This window comes from Danio rerio, chromosome 25 (genome assembly GCF_052040795.2).
Source record: "Danio rerio strain M-AB ecotype USA chromosome 25, GRCz13ab, whole genome shotgun sequence".
Lineage (NCBI taxonomy): Eukaryota > Metazoa > Chordata > Actinopteri > Cypriniformes > Danionidae > Danio > Danio rerio.
This window is the reverse complement of record NC_141045.1, coordinates 6,482,439-6,492,500: the sequence shown is the minus strand read 5'-3', so window position 1 is coordinate 6,492,500 and position 10,062 is coordinate 6,482,439. Positions and strand designations below refer to the sequence as shown.

The following is a 10,062-nucleotide window of genomic DNA, read 5'->3' as shown; positions in this document are numbered from 1 at the left end:
CAGGCACAAGCTCTTCCAGATGGCCGACACACTCACAACACTTCATATGACGGAGCGAGTCTGTGAACCGCTCCGAAAGCAGGCTAAATCCCTGACATTTGAAGAAAAAAAAAAAAAAACGCTTCAGTGGAGGAAGAGAGAAATAAAGCCAGCGAGAGAGAGAGAGAAACTGTCACAGTCTAATTCTGCACAATACTCTCACTGCTTCAGCCCAGATCTGAGGATAAACCAGCCTCCTCCACTGAAGCGCCCAAATTATTTTTAGTATTAAGAAGAAGAAGAGCAAAAAAAGGCAGAATGAGAGAGATGTGCAATTGCGTGGTGGGCCGCAGATTTGGCAGTGGTTACGGATTACCGCTTGCCTGTAAATCCCATCAGAATGGATTGAGGGAAAATGAGAGAAAGAGAGAGAGTAAATAAGAGCTCCTTCAGTTTACATAAGGAGAAACGCTGACCTTCAGAGGACAGTTTTAGAGGACGAGCGGCTCGCTTTCAGGCTCCAAAACATGTTTGACTTCATGTTGTGATCTCTGACTTCAGTGAAATTTGTCTTCTGAAACTGTGTGATGTGAGATTACTGCACTTTTTATTTAATATTCTGGGGTCGCCACAGCGGAATGAACCGCCAACTTATCCAGCACATTTTTACGCAGCGGATGTCCTTCCAGCCACAACCTATCTCTGGGAAAGACCCACACACACTCTTTCACACTCACACTACGGACAATTTAGCTTACCCAATTCACCTGTACCGCATGTTTTTGGACTGTGGGGGAAACTGGAGCACCCGGAGGAAACCCACACAAACTTGGGGAGAACATACAAACTCCACACGGAAACGGCAACTAAGCCAGCCGAGGCTCGAACCAGCGACCTTCCTGCTGTGAGGCGACACTGCGCCACTGCGTCGCCCTTTAACTAATATATAATAATAAATTATTATCATTATTGGGTTGACGTCTCCGCTGGGTGTTAAAGGTGAGAAAGACAGTTGAATATCCTGAATATGTGTAAAATTCCCTCAAAAAAAAAAAAAAAAAAAGCGGTATAAAGCGTTTTATCTGTATATAGATCTGCTATGAAGCATGTGTTTGTATCTAGTGTATCTAGTACAGGTGAACTGAATATAAAAAACACGACACGGAGAGGTAATTTGATTTAAAAAAAACAACAATATTATTGCATTAGAGCTTGGTTAAAACTTTATAACGCAAAAACAACATTACGCACACATATTAATACAGCTGTTTTGTGTCAGTTAAATCAGTTGACTGTTGAAATTTTAAAAAATTTACCCAACTGGTTGAGTTATTAAATAAATAACCCAATAAAGGTTAAAAACAACCCAACAAAGCACCAAATATTGAACCCAACTGGTTGAATTTTTATTTAACAACCCAATAAAGGTTAAAAATAACCCAACAAAGCACCAAAAATTATTAACTAAACCACTGGGTTAAATAAAGAACCAAATGTTTTTTAGTGTGTACCCTAAACTGCCTAATTAACTTAGTTAACCCAGGTGAAAAAAAGTGCACTAAAATACACTTATTTAAGTATACTTAGTACACTTTTCAGTAATGTACTAAAAGTGCTCTATTTTCGCACACTAATTTTGTACTTAATGTACTAAAAGATAGTATTAAGTATATGTTAAGATAAACTTAATCCCATCTAAGTGCACTAAACTGTGCTGTTTTGAGACACCCTGAAATTGAACTAAAATGTGCTTTTAACACACTATATCTGTATTTACAAAAAATATATTTAGTTACAACTAGAAATACACTTGAACCCTAATTTTAAACATTTAAATATATTCATGACTAATTTAAAGTATAATAGTAATATATTAAAAGAATATACAAATTGTAAAAATAGTGTGCTAAATACTGTATTAAAAGTGCTCGATTTTCCCAAACTAATTTTGTATTTAATGTACTAAAAATTAGTATTAAGTGCATTTTAAGATAAACTTAAGTACATCTAAGTGTACTCAACTGTGCTATGATGAGACAAAATGAAGCTGATCTAAAATGTGCTTTTAATATATTAAACATTTATTTTTAATATTTTTAAAAATGTGTTGAAAAGATCTCTCTGTTAAACAAAAATAAACAGGGGGCTAATAATTCTGACTTCAACTGTACATCATTTTAATATGAAACACAGCAGCAAGTGAATCAGACTATTCCAAGTTAAAGTGCACCACGATCCAACTGATCCTTCAATTCCAGCTGTAACTTCTCCCGCAGAAGGACAGAAGACAGCAAAAACCGCTGTCGATCACACGCTCTCGTCTTGAGTAAGTGGCCCGAATGAGCTACAAAGTGGCCGCGCTCTCAGAGTCACAAACCCCATGTCCTGCACTCATTCAGCGCTAATCAAACGCTCTCCGGAGGATTTTACCGAGCTCAAACATTTCCACTACAGCTCGGGTCACAATCCGAGAGCGACATAACAGAGTTTCATGAGGTGTGAAGATCCGACTATATTTGATCACACACTGTGGCCCAGAAGGACTCGCACTTGCTGTCTCACTCGTGTCTCTCAGCGGGACGCTTTACTCGCTGCTTTTTTTTTACCAGCACAATAAAGGTGCGCCTTTTCGCAAGATGTAAAATTAATCTCTGGTGTCCACAGAATGTGTCTGTGAAAGCTTAAGCTCGAAATATGCCACAGATCCTTTATTATAGCTTGTGAAAATCACCACAGTTTGGAGTGTGAAGAATAAAACACGATGGCTGCGTCCGAAACCTCATACTTCCATACTATATAGTACGCTAAAATCAGTATGCGAGCCGAGTAGTATGTCCGAATTCATAGGCTGCGTCCGAAACCGCCTACTACTCAGCAGGTACTGCATTTGAATTTAAACGTACTACTCGGCCGTTAGAAAAGTACGTTCTATACAGTATGAATGTGAAAAGTATGAATGGAATTCGGACGTACTACATCCGCCATTTTGTCATGGTCACGTGACCTACCTGCGTCAATTGCGTCGCTTAACTCCCATTCATGAATTCGCTCGCGGGGCATCATGGGATAGCGCAGCATGCATGGGATGCGGAAGTAGTAAGTCATCCGGGTACTTCTCGCATACTGATTTTCGAATTCTATGAATTCGGACATACTACTCGGCTCGCACAATGATTTTAGCATACTATATAGTATGGAAGTATGCGGTTTTGGACACAGCCAAAGAATTCGAAAATCAGTATGCGAGAAGTACCCGGATGACTTACTACTTCCGGCGAGATTCTGGAGTGCGCATCCCATGCATGCTCAACTCAACTCAACTCACTTTATTTCTATAGCACTTTCACAAACCACAATGATTACCAAAGTGCTGTACATAAAACGCATGTAAATATACTTAAAACCGAAATACATAAACTCACATCACATGATTAAAAGCTAAAGAAAATAAGTGTGTTTTCAGTGACCTCTGAAAAGACTCAAAAGTTTGAGCTGTTCTTAAAGAGAGTGGAAGATTGTTCCAAAGTCTCGGAGCTGCTACCGAGAAAGCTCTATCACCTCGACATTTTGAGCGTGATCTAGGAACTCGCAAATAGAGACGATCCATAGAGCTAAGTGATCTCACAGGTTGGTGCATAATAATTAGCTCAGAAATATACTCAGGGGCCATCCAGACTTCCAGCGCAGGTATAGAAGAGATTAACATTGCCTCTCCTTAACTATTTCAGTTTCATTAAACGTCCAGCCCGCTTCCCACGCTTTCTTCATCGTTTACTTGAAAGGCATAAACAACCAAGTAGATAACATACTCCCGTCAGTTTGGTTAGCACGGCTGAGTGAAAGCTCCAGCTGACTTGATTGCGGCTCATCCAATTCGTCACTTCAGAATGGATGTTTAAAAGAGTTAGGCAGTACAGAGGAAACTGGACACACATTAAAACAAGAAATAAAAAAAAATTAAACTAACAGTAAAACAGATAAAAAAAGACCAATCACGACGAGCAGCCGCCATCTTTTTTTTTTTTTTTTTAAAGATTTATTTTTGGCCTTTTTGCCTTAATATTTAGATAGGACAGTATTGAGACAGGAAGCGAAGTGGGAGAGAGAGAGAGAGGGGGTAGGGTAGGGAAATGTCGTCGAGCCGGGATTCGAACTCGCAACGCCCTGACGTGCTATTGCACCACAAGTCGGTGTGCTAACCACTAGGCTATTGCGCCGACAAGCAGCCACCACCTTGACACGTCACGTCACATGCTGCACTATCCCGTGATGTCCCGCGAGAGAATTCATGAATGGGAGTAAAGCGACGCAACTGACGCAGGTAGATCACATGACCATGACAAAATGGCGGATGTAGTACGTCCGAATTCCATTCATACTTTTCACATTCATACTGTATGGAACGTACTTTTCTAACGGCCGAGTACTACGTTTAAATTCAAATGCAGTACCTACTGAGTAGTACGCAGTTTCGGATGCAGCCTCAGTCTCTTTAAATGCAAATGAGCTGCTGCTTTCCAGAAGGGGGCAGAGATCTATTCTGACACTCCAGAAACAACAAAACAAGCAACTCTCTTGCAGACAGAATGTCAGAAATGAGCAGTAAAGACTGACATGTTCACAAATGGGGCAGCACTGTGGTTCAGTGGTTAGCACCGTTGCCTCACAGCAAGAACGTTGCAGGTTCGTTTATTTATAATAATGTAATATATTCAATTCATCTATAGCGCATGTCTTTGGACTGTGTGGAAAAACAGCACCTGGAGGAAACCCACACAAACCCAGGGAGAACATGCAAACTCCTCACAGAAATGCCAATTGGCCCAGCTGGAACTCGAACCAGCAATATTCTTGCTGTGAGGCTACAATGCTAACCACTGAACCACTGTGCTGCCCTTTAGCCATAATAATCATAAATCATGCACTTTCAGAAAGGCATCTGAAAACAATCTCCAAATATGAAGCGACAAACTAGTTCTGTCTATAAGGAAACACTCCTATGAGCCCAGAAGCTGTGAAGCAAACTGAAGCGAACCCGGCTGACAAACAACCAACAAACGTTCTGTGATGGCTGTGCAGGCTTGACTTTTTTTTTGCAACAGATGAAGACGGCATCAGTTTTTCTTTGTTATTTGGCCCTGAAAATCCGTCTTTTAAGCGCAATTTGATGCGAACAAACCTTGTTTATTCCGAATCAATGAGCCATCCAGACATTCCTGTCATCTGTTTAATAATCTGTGCGCAGAAGATCAGAAGAAAAATTTGCTCAAACGCTCACAGCTGTCTGTTCCTGCAAAAAGAGCTCGTTTCGACAACATCATCCAGCTAGCGGAGGGTTGATTACATTAAAAATGAGTCTGATGGCACTCTTGCTGAAGAAATTTACAAGCCAAGTAAGCATGTCTGAATTAGCAGCATTCGAAAAACAGTAGTACTCAGCAAGATGCTGTAATGTGTATTCAATGTAATGTAATGTAGTGTGCATTTATATAGCACATTCATTGTGTATGGCCATACACCCAATGCGCTTCACAATCATAAGTGGGTGTCCCTCCACACCACCACCAATGTGCAGCATCCACTTGGATAATGCGATGACAGCCACAGGACAACGGCGCCAGTGCGCTCACCACAGACCATCTATACAGTAGGTGGATTGGAGAGACGGTGATAGAGCCAATTCGGCGGATGGGGATGATTAGGAGGCCATGATGGGTAAGGGCTGAATGAGAAAAATTTGGCCAGGACACTGGGGTTACACCCCTACTCTTTACGAAAAGTGTAATGGAATTTGTAATGACCACGGACAGTCAAGACCTCGGTTTAACGTATCATCCGAAAGACAGCGCTCACTGATTGTGTCCCTTTTACTATACTGGGGCGTAAGGATCCACACACGCTCTGTAAAACATCAATTGGAAGATATTTAAAAGAGAAAAAAATAATTTGAAGGGGGGCTAATTATTCTGCCTTCAACTGTGTATATATATATATATATATTGACAAGTGAACTCTTAACAAGACCTTAGCAATGATGGAGAGCAAATAAACAAGCTGTTTTGAATACTTTGCAACATCTTAACAATTATAGAGAGCTAAATAAGCTTTCAGCTACCCAGAAACCATTAAACAACCACATAGAATACCTAGCAACTATTTACACTACCTGACAAAAGTCTTGTCGCCTGTCCAAGTTTTACAAATCAAAAATAATAACTTGACTTCTAGCTGATCATTTGGTATCAGAAATGCCTTATATGAAAGGCCTCTAGATTACGCTTATTTTACTAAAATAAAATATGGTCATGCCTTGATTTTTAATTCTTTAATTAGGACAGTAAGGTCTGACTTTGCTTAGACAAAAGTTTTGTATAGAATATAAAGTCATAGTGGAAAAATAATTCATATTGTGTATGACTCATTGGAGGACTGCATCCATACATCTCTGCAATGACTCAAATCACTTATTAATAAAGTCATCTGGAATGGCAAAGAAAGCGTTCCTGCAGGACTCCCAGAGTTCATCAAGATTCTTTGGATTTAACCTCAATGCCTCCTCCTTCATCTTACCCCAGACATGCTCAATAATGTTCATGTCTGGTGACTGGTCTGGCCAATCCTGGAGTACCTTGACCTTCTTTGCTCTCCGGAACTTTGATGTGGAGGCTGAAGTATGAGGAGGAGCGCTATCCTGCTGAAGAATTTGCCCTCTTCTGTGGTTTGTAATGTAATGGGCAGCACAAATGCCTTGATACTTCAGGCTGTTGATGTTTACATTCACTCTGCAGATCTCTCACACGCCCCCATACTGAATGTACCCCAAACCATGATTTTTCTTTCACCAAACTTGACTGATTTTTGTGAGAATCTTGGGTCCATGCGAGTTCCAGTAAGTCTTCTGCAGTAATTGTGATGATTGGGATGCAGTTCAAGAGAGGATAAATCTGAAAAATCGACCTTCTGCCACTTTTCCAAATGATCAACTAGAAGTCAAGTTATTATTTGTTGCTCTTACAACTGGGACTGACGACATGACTTTTGTCAGGTAGTGTAGTAGACTCTAGCAGCACACTAACAAACACACAGAGTACAACAAAATCCATCCAGTGCTCTTTAAACTTTCTAAAAGCTTTAAACAAGACTTTGTCAAGCCAATAACAGGCACACACATTCCTTGTGAATCCTGTTGTCTTTCATTTTAGCTAAACATCGAATTTCTACCTGCACACTGCATCCTGTTTGCTTAAAACTTCAAATTTAAAGGGCAATTTCAGTTCAATTCCCTGCAGAAGAGCAAATTGAAGAGCTAAATGATCAATTTGAAATGCTAATAACATTAGCGATTATCACAATAAGGATGAACAACAGTGACATTGACGCTAGGCTTAGCAGGAACTGCTAAAAACAAACCAAAAGCTCCCCCAAAAAGTAGAGAGTAATAGAACGTCCTCTGTATATTTAAAACATCACATGGAGATGCTAAAAGCATGCTAATGCTAAACCTCAACGGGCCTGAACTTGAGAAAAACAAGATGGGAGGAGGATGATCTGACGAGAGGGAAGGAGAAACAAGGACAGGATGAATGAGACGAAGCAGGTCTGGATGCCGCTGGTCTTTTGCAGGAGAGGAAAAATCAATCGCTGATACCTGCACTGACCAAACATATCGATGGCTGACAAGATTAGCAGGGATCAAGCTAACCTGTTTGTGTGTGTGCGCGCGCTAGCAGCTCTGCGCATTCAATCAGAAGCAGAGCAGACCTCCGGCCAAAGATAATCATTTACCATTTTAAAAACAAACGCTGCTAATTAAGCGGCTCTTTAGTTCGGCATGAATACGGACAGAGGACAGCGAGTCTTGTTCAAATTAGTAAACGCTGCTAATCAACAACAGAAAAGCCGTCCTGTTTATCCTCGTCTGCACTTTCTGGTGTGTTAAAGAAAATGCTTTAAACCTGGGGTTTGTCAGGTCACTTATAGCTGAGGTGACTTTATCAATGGACTCTATGCATAGCTAGTGTGTTTCAACCAATGATAAGCTTCCGCTGAAAGGTGTATGTGACTATTTTCAATTTCATACAGTTTCTTTTACAGCAGTGGTCATCAATCTCGGTCCTGGAGGGCTGGTGTCCCTGCAGGATTTAGCTCCAACTTGCCTCAACACACCTGCCTGGATGTTTCAAGTATACCTAGTGAGACCTTGATTATCTTGTCCAGGTGTGTTTGATTTGGGTTGGAGCTAAAATCTGCAGGACACCGGCCCTCCAGGAACAACTTTGGTGACCCCTGTTTTACAGCATCGATGTTGTGATGTGATTAAAATACATTCAGTTAATGTTTTGGTTATGTCCCTGATTATCTGTATTTTGGTCAAATATTTGATGATTTTAATCAACTGGAAACAATAATTTCCCCCTTCTTTTAAACAGAGGGGCAATTATGTGTTGCATTTCCTTATTTTGAAAAAAATAAGACTCAATTTAGATGGTTCTGGGTTCAAGTTCATTGCCATGTGGTGTCCTTTCATAAATTACCTACAAAGCCAAATGTAATTATAAGTGGAAAAATGATGCCTTGAGTTGTCAGGTTTTGCTTGTATTGTACTGATGTTGTCTTCATTTTTTTTGTCTTTGTTTATATGTATACAGTGTGTGTGTGTGAGTGGCATCAGTAGCAGCAGGTTAGCGCAGAAACTCCATTGAAAATACTGGGGTAAAAATACATTTTTCCATATTTTAAAGACATTGCAGGGGAAATGGAATTTAGTGCAGTGCTTCTTGTCTGATCTGAGACCCACTTTATATGATATATAAGGCAGTGAACATCACAGATTTTTAAGGAAATCATGTCTGTAAACAATTCTTCTTCGTTCACTTGTTTTAATTATGGTTGGCAACACAACGTGTCGTCTCTCTGCCATCTGAACACTGTAACAAGTAAAAGGTCGTCGAAGCTATCATTCATATTAATGAAGTTGCACCTTATACACAATGGAGCCCCCAAGTTTTTCTCTTGAATTAATGCTGAAAGCTCAAAAGACGTCACGTTGTACTCGGCAGTACAGATGGCCAGTCTCCACGCTGGAATACACGCAAGGATCTAATCGCAGTGACGTCGCTACAAAATTTCTTTTTAAGTTGAAAGAACAAATTTGCTCGAAATAACACAAAAACAGCCTTTTTTTTTGTTTTTGTACTTTTTTTGTGAAATATTTGTTTCCTAATCAGTGTTGGGAAAAAGTAATATATTACAACCTCTAGTCACTTAAAAAAAAAGTAACTAAATGTGTTTAAGGACGCAATGTGAATATATATGTGCTATATTATTTTATTGTAATTTGCAGTTTTTACTTTTTTTTGAAGAGATAAGGTAGATGTAAAATTGTAATATATTACTTTTTATCCAACACTGGTCCTAATAGTGTTTATAGCAGTGTGGGACACATATATGACTATCAACATCCCAAAAAACGTGTTTTGGTGTTTCGTGATCCTTTAAAGTGAAGTTTATTTATAAACTAATTTCGAGAGGATCACGTGCTTATGATAGCTAGCGGCTAGATCTGCATTATCCAATTCACAATGCTCCAATCAGACGACTTCTAAACTACTAAAAAATACTCTGGGTTTCATTCCACTGCTATCTTCGTTTTGAAGAATCCCCCCTTCCACCCCTACTCCTCCTCCTTCCTAGATGGGTGACACGGTGGCCCAGTGCATAGCACTGCTGCCTCACAGCAAGAACATCTCTGGTTCCAGGCTTTACCAAACCAGCAGACATTTCTGTGTGGAGTTTGCACTCTCCCCGTGCTCACGTGGGTTTCCCCCGGGTTCCCGGTTTCCTCCCACCGTCCAAAAACATGCAAATTAAGTTAATTGACTAATCCAATTCGGCACCATAGACATGCTCCTAGTATATAGTTGTCTTCAAGAGCAATCACTTACTGTTCATTGGTTACTACAGCAGGGGAGTTCTCGAGATCTACCTGAGCTCAAACTCCCCTCTCGTCTTGCAACGGGAGGGAGCCCCGGGCTCAAAGATCTCATGAGCTCAGGGCTCTCTCCCGGGACAGCATGCCAAACA

General features: G+C 40.3%; 1 protein-coding gene and 1 long non-coding RNA gene across 3 annotated transcripts in view; one reads left to right on the top strand and one right to left on the bottom strand.

Annotated features, from left to right (window-relative positions):
- LOC147830764 (uncharacterized) overlaps window positions 1-8,546 on the top strand; it is an 11,171-nt gene extending 2,625 nt beyond the window's left edge. Inside the window, exons 2-3 of the long non-coding RNA XR_015526167.1 lie at window positions 6,864-8,075; window positions 8,277-8,546. This is a non-coding gene — a long non-coding RNA (uncharacterized LOC147830764). The remainder of the gene's footprint in view (window positions 1-6,863; window positions 8,076-8,276) is intronic.
- Window positions 1-10,062, bottom strand: part of plxnb2b (plexin b2b) — a 327,318-nt gene that overhangs the window by 153,533 nt on the left and 163,723 nt on the right.